This window comes from Geotrypetes seraphini, chromosome 1 (assembly GCF_902459505.1).
Source record: "Geotrypetes seraphini chromosome 1, aGeoSer1.1, whole genome shotgun sequence".
Lineage (NCBI taxonomy): Eukaryota > Metazoa > Chordata > Amphibia > Gymnophiona > Dermophiidae > Geotrypetes > Geotrypetes seraphini.
In genome coordinates this window covers 424,343,761-424,354,544 of record NC_047084.1, presented here as the reverse complement: position 1 = coordinate 424,354,544, position 10,784 = coordinate 424,343,761, and the positions used below count along the sequence as shown (strand labels likewise).

At 40.7% G+C, this 10,784-nt stretch overlaps 1 long non-coding RNA gene across 1 annotated transcript; it reads right to left on the bottom strand.

Annotated features, from left to right (window-relative positions):
* Nucleotides 1-8,071: 8,071 nt before the first annotated feature.
* LOC117353228 lies at nt 8,072-9,112 on the bottom strand. Its single transcript, XR_004537929.1, has 2 exons — nt 8,925-9,112; nt 8,072-8,434 (listed from the first exon to the last, which is right to left on the bottom strand). It is a non-coding gene; the product is annotated as an uncharacterized LOC117353228 (long non-coding RNA).
* Between the last annotated feature and the right edge of the window lie 1,672 nt (nt 9,113-10,784).

The window sequence follows — 10,784 nt, the reverse complement described above, 5'->3', positions numbered from 1 at the left end:
AAGATCAAAGAGTAAGATTTTTCAGACAGTACATCTAGAGTATAAATTTAGAATGATGTAAGTGTAGCATTGCTTTGCAAATAAATCAGAGCAACATTTAAATGGCTTTTCTTTGGAGTCTCTGAAAGAATATAGACAAATTAGGGAGTGATTTGCTTAAGTCTTTTGAGCTGAAAATTGTCTTCTACCCAATAGTCTAAAGCAGTGGCTTAGCGAGGGGGGAGAGGCGACCCTCCCCCACCCTCTTTTCTGCTCCCCCTCCACACGCACCTTCCCCTCCCCCTTCTGCCAGGCGCATGACACTCCCCTTTCCCCATACCTCTGTAACATTCCTGGGTTGTACCAGCGTCACTTCCTAGGTGCAGGTCCAGGAAATAACGCCAGTTGGGGGTTGCTGCTCACGCAAGAAACATTACAGAGGTATGGGATAAGTGAAGTGTCATTCATGCACAGCAGTGGGGGGGGGAAGTAGAAGGAATAGGGGGGCAGAGAAGAGGACAGGTGTCTGCATCTTCGCCAAGACAGCGCCCGAGGCAGACCATCCCCCACCCTTTACTACGCCACTGATTAAAAGTATGTACTTCAATTTCTGAGCACATGTACTTGCAGTAAAGTGAAAAGGGACAGGGCAAGGGGAAACAGTGGGTAGGAAGGTGTACTCAGATTTCTTCTCTAAGGCTTTCCTCTCATGAAAGCAGTTGTCAAGATCAATACACTGGAACTGAAGCTCTGATGAGTGAGAAAGCTTTCAAATGAGTGTAACACACTCCTAATGAGTGAGACTTGGCATCACTTAATATTTTGTGAAATGAAGTACAATATAAGGATCCTTTCAGGGCCTTAACTAGCTCAGTATGATCCTAGCCTCTGGACCATATCATCTTAGTGTAGTGAGAAGGCGTATACTATTCTGCTACAACATTTCCTTCTAGTTTGGTTGTAATGGTCCTGCTTGCCTGTGAAAGAAAACACAGACACAGACACCGCATGGGTTCAGCCGAGGGAGATCTTGCCTCACCAATTTGATTCAAATCCTTGAAGGTGTGAATAAAGGTGAGCCAGTTGATTTTCAGAAAGCTTTTGATAAAGTTCCTCATGAGAAGCTCCTGAGAAAATTAGAGTCATGGGATAGGTGGCAAAGTTCAGTTGTGGATTAGGAATTGATCGGATAGAAAACAGAGGGTAAAGTTAAATTGTCATTTTTCTCAATGGAGGAGAGTAAACAGTGGAGTGCTACAGGGATCTGTACTTGGACTGGTCTATTTAACTTATTTATAAATGATCTAGAAAGTGGAACGATGAGTGAAGTGATTAAATTTGCAGATGACACTAAACTGTTCAAAGTTGTTAAAACACATGCAGATTGTGAAAAATTGCAGGCAAACCTTAGAAAATTGGAAGACTGGGTATCCAAGTGGCAGATGAAATTTAATGTGGACAAATGCAAAGTGATGCATATTGGGAAGAATAACCCAACTCACAGTTATCAGAAACTAGGGTCCACCTTGGAGGTTAGTGCCCAAGAACAAGATCTGGGTATCATTGTAGATAATACAATGAAATCTTCCGCCCAATGTGCAGCAGAGGCCAACAAAGCAAACAAGATGCTAGGAATTATTAAAAAAGGGATGGTTAAGAAGACTAAGAATATTATAATGCCTCTTTAGTACTCCATGGTGCGACCTCACCTGGAGTATTGCGTTCAATTCTGGTCTCCTTATCTCAAGAAAGATATAGCAGCACTAGAAAAGGTTCAAGAGTGACCAAGATGATAAAGAGGTTGGAACTCCTCTCTGGAATGGCTACAATTAAAGTAGAAGCTAGATTCTTACCCTCCGTGATACTTTTCTTCTCAGTGTTCAAGGATAAACTCTTCACAAGACGGGAATATACTGAGTCAGTCCAGAGGTATATCAAGTCCAGTATTAACAGTAGTCAATCCAGATCTCACAAGTACCTAGCAGGATCCCAAAATGTAGATAGGTTCCATGTTGCTTGCCTCCAGGGATAGGAAGTTCACCTTAATGGTTTATGGATTTTTCCTCCAAGAATTTGTGTAGTGCTACATGCGCATGGTAGCGCTACAGAAATAGACTGTTCCAAAGTTGGGGGCCCTTAATGGGAAAAATTGTGGCTCATATATGTTCATTAACTATTTCATGAACGTATGACCTGGATTGGCCACTGTTACCTGGATGCTAGGTTTGATGGACCTTTATGCCCCAGTTTGGCAATGCTTAAGTATGTTACTTAAAGGTTCTCAAAAAGATAATATCTCAGTGCCCATATAGAAGTCTGGACATTAATTAGGTAGAATGCCTCTTTTCTAAAATAACTGAGCTCCAAAATAACTGTCCCACCAGCCCTACAACTAAGACCAAGACATTTCTGGGAATACAGCATCCTCACTACCATTAGATTTTTTTCTTTCTTCTCATAACAATATTGACCTTGGATAACTGGGAATACAGCTTTTCATATGAAGCTTATTCATTGATTGAAGCCATCTGTCTAGCAGATTTTGTTAAGCTTTGTTCACAGTAGAGAATGACACGGGAACAATTTTGTCCCCATCCCCGCAAGAACTTAATTTCCCCGGCCTGTTCCATGTGAGTTTTGTCACTATCCCTGCTCCATTCCTGTAAGCTGTGCCTTAACCACACAAGCCTCAAGCATTTATGATTTTAAAGTATTTGAGGCTTGTGCAGACGAGGATGGAGTTTGCGTTGATGGGGCAGGGATAGGAAAAGAACTCACAGGGGCGGGATGGGAAAATGAGTTCCCACGGGGACGGAGAAAATTTGGCTCCATGTCATTCTCTAGTCACAGAGTAGCATCGAAATTTCTGGGCAGCATTGTCATGTTAAAAGCATAGAAAGAGCCATTACTTTTTCCTTTCCTCTATTCAGGTGAAGAACTTTCAAATGTTTGTAATTTGTTTATGTATTGTTACGTTTGTTATGATGATGAGTATGTATCTATTATGACCGGCTTTGGGAAAGGTGGGATAGAAATAAATAAACCATAATGCAATAGTAGTAGTACTCTCCAGGTACATCGGTGGAGGCTGCTGCAACCTTCTCACTAGTCTCTGTGTAAGCCCCCTTGTGGGCACACCTCATATTCAGATTGGTCCAATTCGCGGCAATCATGTCCTTAATAAAGTGGCATTTTTCTTATACTAATTCCTGTGTTCACAAGTAATTTAAAATTAACTCCTCCTTGTGCAAATCTCATCCACCGATTAATGATGCCAGATGGAACTTTAACCCCCATCAGTGGAGCATACCTTATTACTTTCTGACACCAGCATGCTTAAGGAAAAATTGGCAGGTGCCGATGTTGGTCTACACATATTGCCTATGTTCCAGCCTCTTTGTAAGACTATTATCATGTCATGTGTTGCTATTAAAGATCCTGAAGGTGCGGAACTCTGTTTTTAATTAATGAAATGGCAATAGCCAACAAGAGCCCGCAGATGCAGGACAAAAAAAAAAAAAAAAAGAAAAAAGGAAGGTCTTACGCAATGTGTTTGTGAAATTTCTCTTTGAAGCCGGCTTCCTGCTAGAGAGACAACTGCCTCAGCTGCCTGAGGGGATCCCAGCACGTCAGTTAATGAACTGGATACAAAAAATAATAGCCACACACACAGACACTTCAGAAAGAAGGCTTCTTATTGTAAAAGCTATCAGAAGAACGCAATAAGTCAGAGATTGATTTGAGGGGATATGTGGTTTGCTTTGTCTCGCTTTGTCTTAAGATGAACGAACAGCAGTTCTAACTGAACAGCCTTAATCTTTTGTCTTTGATTCCCAACTTCATTCCTTCTTCTTCACATCTCCTCAGGGGAAAGCCGAGCATCTGGCCTGAAGAAAAGAGGGTAGCAGAACAGCTGCTCCAAACAGATATAAGGCTCGTGCCCCTTCTTTGCTGCTTGAATGAATGAAAATCCTGCAATCACCCCAGGATCCCATATTGTAAGCACCTTATGTGCCAATGCACACATCCATGCCAAATCACGTATCTCACAGACAGTTACAGCAGATGTAGTCAAATGGAAATTGGAAATTGACCAATCTGGAGATACCAAACCAAAAGACTAAACATAGTTATATATTGCCACAGTCAACCTCATATTTGGACATTTTTGTGGGCAATAAACATAGGCGCTCATTTTCAAATCATGTGGATTTCTCAAAAAGCTGAAATGGATATCCATGTGGTGTAGAACATTCCACCAGAATAGAGGCATCTAACACTGCAGTATGTCCAAGCAGCAAAGGGGCATATTCTGGGTATGATTTGAATGGGGCTAGGGATGGCCTAAAATCTGGACATTCAACAACAATAATAAAAATGGAGGAAACATCTGTGTTTAAAAATAAGGATGTCCTTATTTAGATCTGTTTCAGGGATGTCCATTTACATTATTGGTCCAATCCTTAGTTTTGAATATTTCGGATTATTGCAATATAGTCCATTTGGCGGATAATCAAAAAAAGAAAAAAAACCTCTGCAGATTATGCATAATACAAAATACAGCTGTTTGTTTACTCTTTAAAGAAGAAAGACCATGTGATACCTTATTACTGAAGGTTACACTGGCTTCCTATTGAGGCAAGCGTGATCTTTAACTCTACCTTTTACTAAACTGTAGCGCCGGCCGTAGTGGCAACAGCTCTGATGCTCATAGGAATTCTATAAGAATTGGAGCTGTTACCACCACAGCTGGCGCTAAAAACCATGCTACGGTTTATTAAAAGGTGTGTGTGGGGGGGGGTTAAATTTGGATGTATATGTTATAAAGTGTCACAAGACCTGCACCTAGTTATCCTGTAGAGCATTTTACATTTGCCAATTCAAGATGTTTGTTGTGTACTTCCACTTTATTTGTTTTTCCATCTGTAAAAGGTTGTTTATATAAGAATTTCTTTTTTGACGATTATAGTCATTTCAAGCTGCAAGTTGGGACTTTTGTCAGTTAATAGCCAGCGTCAATCTCTTACTTGCATTTTAGAAAGTTACTGAAAACGTATTTGTAAAATTTTGGGAAGTTTAATGCTATGTATTTCACTGTAGCTTTTCAGTTCTCTTTATTTTTGTTAACCGTATCAAACTGCAAGATATTGCAGGATACAAATACATTTTTATGTTACGTTATATTATTGAGCAATGGTCCAATGAAGGAATTAAGGCATGATACCTCCTTAATCTCTCAGTGGTTGCTGTCCCCCTTCCTCCCATATAGGGTTACCTTATTTGTGATGACAAAAAAAGAGGATGCATGGCCACGCCCCTGGCCCAAGCATAGCCTCGCCCCTTTCCTAGGTGGTTGCCTGCTATGTGCAGTAAGGACTGTAGCAAGCTATAATTGCACCCATTGTGGCTTGCCCTCCACGCACCCCCATCCTTTCTTACACTGCCCCACCCTCTTCCCTATGATATATCAGACTCAGCTGTTTTGTACTCTATTTAAAATCTGTCTCCTTATTCACACTTCCGCATTCCCCCATCTCCTTAAATGGAATATTTCCCCGTGTTCTGCACCTCCTCCATTCCTATCCCCTCCACCCACCACACCAGGCCCAATCTCAGTCCCAAAAAGTCTTCCAATTCCTACTACTATTTATCACTTCTATAACGCTGAAGGGCATAAGCAGTGCTGTACATTTTGACATTAAAGAGACAGTTCCTACTTGGAAGAACTTATAATCTAACTTGGACAGACATGACATAGAGGAGTTGGGGATACAGAACCCAAGGTTATTAGGCTATTAGGAATAGAAAACAAAATGAGAATATTGCAATGCCTTTGTATTGCTCCATGGTGCAACGGCAACTTGAATACTGGTCACCGCATCTCAAAAAAAGATAGAAAAGAAGTAGAAAAGGTACAGAGAAGAGCAATGAAAATGATGAAGGGTATGGTACGACTTCTTCCCTACGAGGAAAGGCTAAAGCAGCTAGGGCTTTTCACCTTGGAGAAGAGGCAGCTCAGGGGAGATATGGCAGAGGTGTATAAAATACTGAATAGAGTGAAATGGGTAGACATGAATTGCTTGTTTACTCTTTCTAAAAATACAAGGACTAGTTCTCCTTATCTCAAGAAAGATACATTGGCACTAGAAAAGGTTCAAAGAAGATTGCCCAAGATGATAAAGGGGATGGAACTCCTCTTGTATGAGGAAAGACTTAATAGGTTAGGGCTCTTCAGCTTGGGAATAAAAATGGCTGAGGGGAGATGTCATTGAAGTCTACAAAATCCTGAGTGGAGTACAATGGGTATAAGTGGATCAGTTTTTTACTCCATCAAAAATTACAAAGACTAGGGGGCACTAGATAAAGTTGCAAGGAAATGCTTTCAAAATCAATAGGAGGAAAACATTTTTCACTCAGAGAAGAGTTAAGCTCTGAAACACGTTGCCAGAGGTTGTGGTAAGAGCAGATAACGTAGCTGGTTTTAAGAAAGGTTTGGACAATTTCCTGGAGGAAAAGTCCATAGTCTGTTATTGAGAAAAACATGGGGGAAGCCACTGCTCGCCCTGGATCAGTAGCATAGAATGTTGCTACTTCTTGGGTTTGGGTTTTGGCCTTGGCCAAGTACTAGGTAAGAGTGAGCTACTGGGTTTGATGGACCATTGGTCTGACCCAGTAAGGCTCTCCTTATGTTATTATGATGAAGGAGATACATGGGAACAGCTATAAATATGTTTACATACTTCGATACAACCTCAGATAAGAAAGGCTACTTTTTGTTTTGCATCAGTCATCAATAAAGTTATCTGTATTAGGGGGGGGGGAAACGTCATCTGAGCATGAAAGGAAATCCCTTTTTGCCCTCCCCCAAGAGAGAACCTATACCCTTGGAGAAGAATGTCCATGTACTGAATAAAGGAGGGGAGCAAACCAAGATAAAATAAATGTCCTGAGGGCCTTTGGAATTAAAAGCTGCCAGATGAACTATTCAATATGAAGTACCCCTTCCAACAATATGTTTGAAGAAATGGATTTATAAAAATTCAGGAAATCTGGACACCTGCACATCATTAAGGTGCTTTTTTTGTAGCATATATATGTCCCAAAATACTGAAATGTACATCCATGTGCTTGAAGCATCCAAATCCCAATTTTGCAAACGCAGGATTTGGACATCCGACACTGCCATACTTCCAAATAGCAAGGCAAAGTGCATAACTAAGCTCCTGAAACTGTTGACAGATAATGTGGTAAAAGTAGCTAATGTAGCTCAATGTAGGAAAGATTTGGACAAATTACTACTACTACTGTATTTATTATTTCTGTAGCGTTACCAAATGCATGTAGCACTACACAAATTCTTGGAGGAAAAATCCATAAACCATTAAGGTGAACTTCCTATTCCTGGAGGTAAGCGACATGGAACCCATCTACCTTTTGGGATCCCGCTAGGTACTTGTGAGATCTGGATTGACCACTGTTAATACTGGACTTGATGTACCTCTGGACTGACTCAGTATGTTCCCATCTTGTGAAGAGTTTATCCTTGAACACTGAGAAGAAAATCACGGAGGGTGAGAATCTAGCTTCTACTTTAATTGTAACCATTACAGAGAAAGATTGCAAATATTGTGGACTTTTCTACATCTAAATGTATCTACTGTATAGTAGAGAGCAGCAGAATAAAGCCAGCTGTCCCATTCAATGTGCCCAATTATTCTGGTCTAGTATACTTCAGACCTAACCCAACTAATCACCAAGCTCTGCAAAAATTAGTCTACTGTGCTACCCATCAAGCTACCTACTGCAAGCACTCTTCACTTTGTCCACTAACGTGCCAGCTCCAACCCTGTTCGTCTTTGTGGAGTTAAGGTCTCATAGTGACTTGTTGAATCATCAGGATTTTATAACCTCTGTCACCTACCACACCTCTAGTCAGGACAGCAGAGAGCGCTGGTGGGAACCAAACTCAGACACGCAGCTTGTACCCCTGGAACTGAGCTAACCCTGTTGGCCTGAAACTGGCCCAGGCACTTGCCTAGGGCCTTCAAGTGTACTGGCTACTCCAGTAAAAACACACCAGCACACAAAAGAATTTAGTGCAAAAATAATAACTTTTATTTTAGCCCTTTTACTGGGCACTGGTCAGAATGGCTTAGCTGGTAATTACCAAACATTGAAGGATAAACAGGTAACAGTTTGCATCAAAACAAAATACTTTTCAACTTGGATTTTTCTGTTAGGTTGATACTTTTAAAGACTTGCAGTTCTTTACAGGCATTAAAGCATTATTGAGATACAAGCAGAAAAATAAACACTGTTTAATTTGGTTGCTTGAGACTGTTTGTGTGGCAGGTGGAAGCTGTGGTGTAATTAGGCCCAATGATGGCTGCCTTCAGGTAAGTATCTTCCCACAGGAATCAGACCTTTCCCTCCTGGAAACAAGGATGAATGAGGTCTGGCTCAGGTAAAAGGAGAGACAAAGTTTCACATTAACTTTCATGTATAAAACCAAAAATAAATGACAAGCCTCTAGTTCTGGCTTTATTCCTCCAAACTCTGTTCTCAAATTATCAGAGCAAAATAGTTCCCACCTGGCTGTAATGACTGCCCTAGCTTAGCATTAAGAGGGAAAAGAAAAAGAAATCCCCCTCTGGAAAAACCAAAACCTTTCAGCCAATAAAGGATAGTAGGAACAAAACATCAATATTTAACAAGCAGAAAAAAAAAGCCTTCTTAATTCTGCTGCAATTTCTCCTGGTTTCTTCACTTTTATTATACAGTCTTTGTTTAGGAGGGAAAAGGAAAAAAAAAACTTCCCATAAACAGTCTCTGGGTTTCTCCTACAGAGGTTTGCTGCCCAGAACAAATTTAAAAAAACAACACACAGGCAAACTATGATAGTGCAGGACTTAAGAACACTTCTGCTTGGCTCATTAGGGGCCCACCTCCTTGAAGTTAGGGCAAAAACTTAGCCCCTCAGGTTCACAGATAATATCCATAGCTTCCCAGCTTGAATGATCCCTGGAAGTTTGTGGCACTGCCAATCTTTCTTCGGTCATCTCAATCTCCTGACGTAGCCAATGCTCATGAGAAGGGCACTGCTCCAGCCTTCTCTGTACTGCTCCCTGCACCCTTTAGTTACAACTTCTACCTCCTCTGCTGTTCTAAGCCTTGCATTTTAAGCCTGTGATAGCCATGCCCGCTGCACCTGGAACGGGGGAGGGGGATCCATTTTTCTTAACTGTAGAGCCTGGCTTTCTCTATACTGCCTTCCTGGGGACTGCCTTAAAGTGACAGACTTCTCCTTGAAAGCAATACATCTCATTGGCTTAGACTTAAAACTGTTCTGAAATGTATTTTTTTGAGTATGGCTGAGTGGCCAGTCCCTGTCCTACTCAGCCTCCACATCTGTAGAGTAGCCAGCTGACTCCTGACTACTGCTACTGACCTGGTCAGCAATCTTGGTGAGGGACCGCAAGTTCTTAATGCTGCTTTTACTTGGGATTAAGCCTGTGCTGAGTCGGTCACACCTCTCAGTCTTGATTCTACCATTGCCCTCCATATCTAACCTAAGTACATCCAGATTCTATTGTCTCAGCTTCAGGAAATAATTAGAAGGCAGCTTCCTCCCTCTGGACATAGGTCCAAGGAATGATAAACTGTCTTCCTTTACAAAGGGAAACTCAACAAATAAATAGAAAAATGGAATGAAAACCCCATAACTGGAATACTAAAACAAGAAGCCTTTGCAAGGGATCCACAGCAAATTACACTGCAAGGAAGTAAATGCTCCTGCCTGGGGCCTTTTCCAAAGCTGCAGTAAGGATTAGTTTTAGTGTGCTCTTACACAGGTCTTTCTCATGTACTAAAGGCCATTTTTACTACAGCTATAAAAAATGCCTTATTTTCTACCATTTCCTTTATGGACATGCACTAATGTTAGCATTAATGTATGGCCATTAAAAGAACAATTAGCATGATTAATTTTAGCTTTTCAAATTGTTGGAAATTTACTTTCTGTTAAATTTTATGACCGACTAGCTGATGCCCCGGCGTTACACGGGTATTTAATTATAGCAATAACACTGTAAATGGATTCAAATAAAGATACTTTATAGTGGTGAATGAAATTATTTTTTACAGCTTAATAAAAAGTACAATATTCAAATTATAATGTGAAATATTTGACAAAATGAATACAATACAACTAACGCAAAACATGATTATAAACAACAATTTTAGTTTCACCTCCTGGAACAAGAACATATAAATTCTTGGGTGAACCCACCCTTGAGCAAGCAACATAGAGTTGTGGGCCGCGAGACCCCCAGAACATATCACCCCAGGTAGTGAGGGATCAGCATACCAAGTTTCGTTCAAATCGGTCAAGCCATTTTTGAATTACTGTGAGAATGGCAGCTTTTTACATATTTTCCATTGACATGAATGGGTGAAATCTGATTTTCTGTTTGTAGCTCCGCCCATGTGTGCAGGTGGGCCGCGAGACCCCCAGAACATATCACCCCAGGTAGTGAGGGATCTGCATACCAAGTTTCATTCAAATCGGTCAAGCCGTTTTTGCGTGATCGCGGCACATACACACACACATACATACACACATACATACCTCCGATTTTATATATATAGAAGATAGCTGATGCCACGGTGTTGCACGGGTATTTAATTATAGCAATAACACTGTAAATGGATTCAAATAAAGATACTTTATAGTGGTGAATGAAATTATTTTTTTACAGCTTAATAAAAAGTACAATATTCAAATTATAATGTGAAATATTTGACAA